This window comes from Delphinapterus leucas, chromosome 13, assembly GCF_059928025.1.
Source record: "Delphinapterus leucas isolate spDelLeu-1000000601 "Yukka" chromosome 13, BTC_Dleu_Yukka2, whole genome shotgun sequence".
NCBI classification, from domain to species: Eukaryota; Metazoa; Chordata; class Mammalia; order Artiodactyla; family Monodontidae; genus Delphinapterus; species Delphinapterus leucas.
In genome coordinates this window covers 47,883,525-47,891,301 of record NC_143141.1, presented here as the reverse complement: position 1 = coordinate 47,891,301, position 7,777 = coordinate 47,883,525, and the positions used below count along the sequence as shown (strand labels likewise).

The window sequence follows — 7,777 nt, the reverse complement described above, 5'->3', positions numbered from 1 at the left end:
CAGAACAAAACTCGGGAGCAATCTCCTCCCCTAGGATAGAATACCTGCCCTTCAGAGCTCCTTCTTACATTCCCCAGCGCAAACTCTCAAAGTGGCATTTCCAGGCGTTCTCTTTGCGCAGCTTTGTTTAAAACCCCCAGGTTGTGTAGAGGAGCAGCCCAAAGCGTCTCATGCCCTCGTGCCTTATCAGTCCCTCGGTCCCCGAAATGCTACCTTCAGGATTGGGGCTGCCTAGGGCCGGAACTGGGCAACCACACAGCGGCCCGAAGTACCAATTTCAGGGCAGCCGGCCAGGCACCCCCAGGGAGGCGAGGTCCCTTTTCTCAACTGTACGTTATCAGGCAGCCGTCCCCGGGGAGCTGCTCAGCGCTCCAGTTTCTAACCAGCTCCTGTGGAATCCAGGTGCGGCTTAAATCTCTGGCACCCTGAAACTTTCAAAACCTTGTTTATGGGCAAAGCCCTGTCGGCTGATTGTCGGCACGCACACACATGCCCATCCAAACAGATGTCACCCCGTACTCGCACATGCTGACAGATCGCATTCCTAGACCACACACCTCCAACTCCCTCTCTGCCTGAGAGATCCTGCACAGTGTGCGGCAGTTCTCAGGTCCACTGCACCCCTCAGGTCACCCCACTTATTCCTCGGCGCGCGGCCCCGCGGGCACTGGGCGAGGTGGTGTGACCCCCGCTTCGGGGCTCCTACCTGCGCGGCCGCTCTGCGCTCCGGGCCCGGGCAGCGAGGGGAGAGAGCAGGGGAGGGCAGCCCCGTGGGTCTGAACTGGCGAGGTCTGGCAGCGGCCGCGGCGGCGGCAGGAGGAGGAGGAGAAAAGGAGGGAAAGGGGAGGGCGAAGGGGGGCGGAGGAGAGAGCTGAGGGAGGCGCAAAAGGGCTGAGCCGAGGGCTGCAAACCGGGCGGGAGTGCGCGCTGCGCAGCTGGGTCTGCGCCCCCTTCTACAGGGGCTCTCCACCACCCGCCTGCCCTCCCCTGCCATCCCCTCACTCTTCGTTCCCAGACGCGCCGGAACTCCAGGCAGAAGATGGCACGTTTGGCATGTGACGTTTGGGATTTGAATCGGCCTTGGTGATGCTCCAGCCTCCCAGGCAATTTCTTGTGCGCCGCGGAGTGGAAAAAGGCTCTCCTAGTGGAGCTTGTTGTGAGCATCCTGAGAAATTTATTATTATTATTATTTTTCCCCAATAGGTGAATCCTAGGAGAGTAAATTAACTCCATTCGTAGAACTGGTTCTTTCGCCTTTTCTTTAAGATACTTTTTTTTCTTTTTGAAGGGTGGGGAAGTGCCTGCTTCCTCAAAGGTAGAAAAAAGAGAATTCATTCATTCCACCAGTATCTGTGACTTACTATGTGTGAGGGCTTGGGGATGGCCCAGGTAGAACTCACACTCACAAGATCGTGAGCTTGGGTTGTCCTCTGGTCTCTCAAACCTCCGTTTTTTATGGGCCCCTTGTCTCATCTACTGCTTTTCTTCTCTCCCCTCGTTCCCTTGTGGGAGTCTCCAGTACTGGTCATTCAACTTTGGGCATTTCACTCTCACCTTTCACACTAATGGTGGAATTTCAGGAATCTGGAGAGAAAAAGAAATATTTTTTTCTGGCTTCTTCAAATCTTACCACACAGATTGCAGTTATCTTTGAAAGCTCTAACTCTAAAGTCAGATTAAGAGTTTGCCTCCAAACAAATTAAGAGTCATGCCTTCTGAAGCAAATACGGTTTCATGAACGAGACAAATGAGACAATATGCAAGCTGAAGGTACTCACTCTGACCTCAGCAGCTCCTTCCCCTTCCCTGCAGGCCAGAGGAGGGGCAGGGAGATGGCAGGGAGGGCAAGAGAGAGAGAGACTGCCAGGTGGAAGCCTCTCTCCATATCTCTGGGGTATGCAATGGGTCGCCAGCCCTGCCAGTTTGGCTGCAAGCCACGCAATATTGGACAAGATCAGAGGAGCTTCATGAGCCTGAACCTTACTTTAGTACATGGGGTTTTGCTAACAGTACTGAAGATTTTGGTACCAAAATTCAAATGTTTGTTTTCCCAATCATTAATGACCTCCAGACTTTAAAAAGTTGAATCTTTGCTTTTGTACAGTAAAAGATCTGTATAGACATTTTCTTCTACTTTTTGAATTCTTTTTACCTATCTTCAGCCCTTTCCCCAGAAAAAGTGAGTTAAAACTCCCAAATTTCTATTCTCAGCCTGGAACTCTTCCTGTACATCCAACTACTGACTTGCTGTCTTCAGCTGTACACCTAATGGTTATTTCAAACTGAACGGGTGTGCTGATCCTCACCCTCTCTCCCAACCTGCTCTACCTACCTGCTTCACCATCTCAGTGAATAGCAATTTTATCTTTCCATTTGCTCAGATCCAAGATCACAGTGTCATCCTTGATTTCTGTTTTTCTCACACACCCTGCATTCAATTCTTCAGAAAACTCTGTTGGCTCCATCTTCAAACTGTATCCAGAACTGAACCACTTCTCATTACTTCGTTCACGACCATGGTGGCTTGAGCCACCACCATCTTCCAAGCGAATTACTACAGCCTCCTAATTGGTCTCCTTGCTTATACCCTCGGTCCCCTGCAGCCATTTCTCAGCAGAAGTTCATATAAATGGAATCCTAGAGTATGGACTTTTTTGTGTCTGTCTTCCTTCACTCAGCATGCTTTTGAGATGCATCCTTGTTGTTAGGTGTATCAGATGTTCATTCGTTTTTATTGATGACTAGTGTTCCATTGTGTGGATATACCCTGGTTTGTTTATCTGTTCACCTGTTGATGGATATTTGGATTGTTTATGAATAAAGCTGTCATGGACGTTTATGTAGAAATCTTTGTGTGGACAGAAGTTTTCCTCTCTTTTAGGTAATACTTAGGAGTGGGACCTCTGGATCATATGGTATGGGTATGTTTAACTTTATAAGAAAGTGCCAAAATGTTTCCCAAAGTGACTGTACCATTTTACATTCTTACCAGCAATATGTGAAATTCTATGTGATATTGTCAGTAATTTATAAGTTAGCCATTATGGCAGGTGTGTAAGTGGCATCTCATTGTGGTTTTATTTTACGTTTCTCTGATATCTAATGATATTGAACATTTTTATGTGCTTATTATCCATCATTATGTCTTCTCTTGTGAAGAGCCCATTCAAATCTTTCATCCATTTCTTTATTTTTGGTTTTTTGTCTTATTAGTGGTAAGAGTTTTTTTTTTTTTTTAAATATAGTCTCCCTGCAAGTTCTTTGTCAGATATATATTTTTGAATATTTTCTCCCAGTCTTTGCTTTGCCTCTTCATTTTCTTAATGCTGTCTTCTGAGAGCAAACATTTTAAATTTTGATGAAGTCTAACTTTTTTTGTTGTTGTTTTATGTTTTGTCCTCTTTATGTACTATTTACAAAATCTTACCTTGGGCAAATCTTGTAAGCTCTATAAACCTCAGTTTCTGCTTCTGTAAAATGGGTAGGATAACACACTCTACTTAAGGTTGTGGGGATTGAGAAAGAAACTCATCAATCAAATATCAAATACATGTGAATGATTGTTCTTAGGTATTACAATATATAATGTGATGGGCTATAGTAGACCGTTCCTCCATCGTAACATAACCCAGGATTATTGAGGTATTTCTTACAATAGGGTATCTCCTGACTAGTCTAAGGCAATGAAATCAGCAATGGCATTTTCTGGCTGTTGTTTCAGGGTAGCCCATTGTCCCACTTTGACCAATCAGAACTGAAAGAAAGGTTTTCTTTCCTAGGTAAAAGGCTTTCTGAGCTCACAGTGGAGGAGAACAGTGGAGTCCTTTGCCTCAGTTGCCACTGGCAGCCATATTACATCCTGGAGGGAAGCCAGCCTGAGCATAAGGGTGATACATACTACGCATGGCCAATCACATGGAGAGAACCTGGATCTTGAGGGATTGTTCAGAGGGCCGACTGACCCTAGAACTCATGATACTTTTAGGGGTTCTCCACAAAGGTTTAATTTTTTTTTTTTTTTTTTTTTTTGCAGTACGCGGGCCTCTCACTGTTGTGGCCTCTCCCACTGCGGAGCACAGGCTCCAGACGCGCAGGCTCAGCGGCCATGGCTCACGGGCCCAGCCGCTCCGCAGCATGTGGGATCTTCCCGGACCGGGGCACGAACCCGTGTCCCCTGCATCGGCAGGCGGACTCTCAACCACTGCGCCACCAGGGAAGCCCCAAAGGTTTAATTTTTAAAGTCAGAAGGAAAAAATAAATATCATCCAGTCTGGATTATATTTGTCCTTATACCATTGCAGTTTGTAAAATATAATTTTTGTATGGAGAAAGGGACCCGTGAAGGCAAAAGTGCCCAGGGACAATGAAAATCATAATGTGGCCCTGATTGTTGAGCTTCTAAATCAGCCAAAAGCGAAGTCTGTCCTGCCTCTGCACCCCAGTTTTGTGAGGTGTAATGTATTTCCTTATGGCGCAAGCCAGTTTGAGTCAGGTGTTCAGTTACTTGGAGCAGAAAATGTCTTGCTGCTAGCATGAGGAAGCCTCCTACTCCGGGGGCTCTGGCTCTTGTGATGTGTTGTACCTGTGTCCTGCACCCCAGTGTGGCAGGCCTTGGCTGATTCTTGGGAGAGGCTGTTGGGAGAGATTCCCAGGCTTTCTGTCCTGGGGCAAGCTGAACATTCCAACCACTTCTTCTTGGATCAGCTTCTGGGTCCCCCTCCATCCCCTTACCTTTGTGTGTGTGTTTGTGATTTTCAAAGATTTAAGACCTCAGATCTTCCTTTAATAGTCACTGCCTCAGGAAGGCAACTCTGGCTTCTCTTCACAGCATTTGTCAAATAACCAGTGATCAACTTTTATAAAGGAGCCCTCTATTTCCCAGTTTGCCAGCTATTATACTATATGTATCACAAAGAAAAACTTATATTATTATGTTTTCTTTACTATATCCCTTTTTAAAAAAATCCCTGAAAATAATTAGAAGTCTCAAGGATCCACAAGGGTCTTTAATTAACTGAGTCATGGAGCCACAGGTCTTGTGGTTAAAACCTGGTTAATAATATTTTATTGGGTGTGGGCAACTGGAAAGTGAAATCTGTGAAAAAATGAATTCAGTAAGAAAGCAGTGAAGATGGAACAATTACGTAGGGATTAATGGTGGGGTGATCAACTCATCCCACTTTGCCCAGGACTCTTCCAGTTTTTGCACTGAAAGTTGTGTGTCCTGGGAAAGCCCTCAGTCCTAGGCAAACTTAAAGGTATAGAGAAGGGAATTCCCTGGTGGTCCAGTGGTTAGGACTTGGTGCTTTCATTGCCAGGGCCCAGGTTTGATCCCTGGTGGGGGAACTATGATCCCTGAAAGCTGTGCGGTGCAGCCAAAATAAATAAATAAATAAGTGTACAGGGGCTTCCCTGGTGGCGTAGTGGTTGAGAGTCTGCCTGCCGATGCAGGGGACACGGGTTCATGCCCCGGTCCGGGAAGATCCCACATGCCGTGGAGCAGCTGGGCCCATGAGCCATGGCCGCTGAGCCTGCGTGTCTGGAGCCTGTGCTCAGCAATGGGGAGAGGCCAAAACAGTGAGAGGCCCGCCTACCACAAAAAAAAAAAAAAAAAAAAGTGTACAGAAAAGGTGTGGCAGAAAGAAAATAGGATAGGACTCAGGAGTTCTTGCCTGGACTTTTGCCATGCTCTAGCTGGGGAACCATGGCAGTTGCTCAACTTCTTTGAGTCAGTTCTGCACACACATTGACCTGGGTAACAACATTTATTTGTAGTTATTATATTGTATTGATACTTGCCTGTTGTTATCACATTCTACTTTCCTGTATTTATCACATTGCTTTTGCCTGTTCATCATCTATTCCCTTATAGTTGTAGGCCATGACCAGTTTTGCCCATAGAATGCCCCTAAGCGTACACAAAGGAAAAACTCCTAAGTCCAAAAAATAAGGAGAAATGGCCCAGTGTCAGTAAAACAAGAATGTCAAAGTCCAGAACCTGGCTATTAGGTCTGGTGATGTGGCAGAATTATTGTCTTCTGTAGTGGTTTAAGTTGTTTCTGTGTGCCGATGAGCCTGAGGATACGAAGGGCACTGAGCCTGCGATTCCAGGTTTCTCTGACTGGAAGACAGCCCATTCTACACGGGCTGTAAGGATTTCTAGATTTAGGTTTGTCTCTGTGAGCTACACGGCAGACCAGGAGCTGGGGCATCCACCCTGAGCTTTTATTTCATTTATATAGTCGTTCCCTCTTATTCACGGGGTGTATGTTCCAAGGCCCCCAGTGGAAGCTGAAACTATGGACAGTACTGAACCCTATATATACTATGTTTTTTCTTATACATACATACATACCTATGATAAAGTTTAATTTATAAATTAGGCACAGTAAGAGATTAACAACAATAACTAATAATAAAATAGAACAATTATAACAATATACTATAATAAAAGTTATGTGAATGTAGTCTCTCTCTCAAAATATCTTATTGTACTGTATTCACCCTTCTTCTTGTGATAATGTAAGGTGATAAAATGTTCACATGACGAGATGGAGTGACGTGAATGACAATAGGCATTGTGACTTAGTGTTAGGCTACTATTGACATTCTGACAATAAGTCAGAAGGAGAATCGTCTGCTTCTGGTGATCCTGGATCATCGAACCATGATGATGTCTGTGATTGGATGTAGGCAGATGATGTCAATGGTTGGGGACCCCTGGTGGGGTGGAGCAAGATGAGTCAAGATTTTATCATGATACTCAGAATGGTACAGCAGTTTAACACTTATGAGTTGTTTATTTCTGGAATTTTCCATATATGTTCAGACCGTGGTTGACCTTGGGTGACTGAAACTGTGGGAAGCAAAACCATGGGTAATTGGGGACTGCTGTATCCTTTGCCTGCTTATTCTTGCTATCTTTGAATCTAGACACCACAGTTTGGCCTTGAGTACTGCCACTTCATACAGTTTGTATGGAGCTTATTTTTCCTGTGACTTTTTGGTGAGCATGTGGCTCAGTCTCTGCCAATCAACATCAAATCTATAGACACAGTGATTGGTTCAGGAATGATGGACACACCCTAAGATAACCCCCAATGAGGAGTTAGTGTAGTGTAGGGCTTGGATCCAGAGAGCCTGGGTTCAAGTCCTGCTGTGCCACTCGCTGACTGTGTGAACTTGGGAAAGTTACTTAACCCTTTTTGGGCCTCAGTTTCCTCACATGTGAAATGGGGTTAATGATAATTCCTATCTCATAGAATTTTTATGAGTATTAAATAAGAAAATGCACATAAAACCCTTAGTACAGTTCTTTGCACATAGCTGTTGCTGCTGTTGTTATTATTGATCACAGTGACTAATCTTAAATCACGTAGTCGGGTTAATTGCATGATAGAATAAAAGAGGTTATTAAGGCTAAAAATTGCTTCATATTTTTGTGTGTAACTCTGTCTAGTTTATGGGCTATTTAGAGGAATCAGGGTCTGGACACATAGTTTACTGCAGTTTGATGACTGGGTCATGGAAATCTGTGACCCCACCCTGAGCAGCGTCCTAAACCAATGGTATTTTTCGAATAAATGGCTCTGAGATACCTAATTTTTTGAATTTCAAGTGGCTTATAAAATTATACTTCCTTACTGGTAATAAATAGTAATAGTTAACATGTATGTAGTACTTACACTATGTCAGGAACTGAAGCAAGTGCTACATGTGTTAATTCAACAGCACTATTATTATGCCTATTTTACTAAAAAGGAAATTGAGACAGAAC

The 7,777-nt window shown here is 44.6% G+C and overlaps 1 protein-coding gene across 9 annotated transcripts in view; it reads right to left on the bottom strand.

Annotated features, from left to right (window-relative positions):
- The window catches only part of EFEMP1 (EGF-like fibulin extracellular matrix protein 1), a 71,127-nt gene extending 70,141 nt beyond the window's left edge, over positions 1 to 986 (bottom strand). For 2 of the 9 annotated variants that reach the window (XM_089923168.1, XM_089923171.1), the window contains exon 1: positions 214 to 621. The gene's annotated coding sequence lies outside the window, so the exon portion shown is untranslated. Of the gene's footprint in view, positions 1 to 44; positions 191 to 213; positions 622 to 706 lie in introns of those variants that run through there. The other 7 variants (XM_089923169.1, XM_089923167.1, XR_016395436.1 and 4 more) reach the window with 6 other exon arrangements.
- Positions 987 to 7,777: the final 6,791 nt, after the last annotated feature.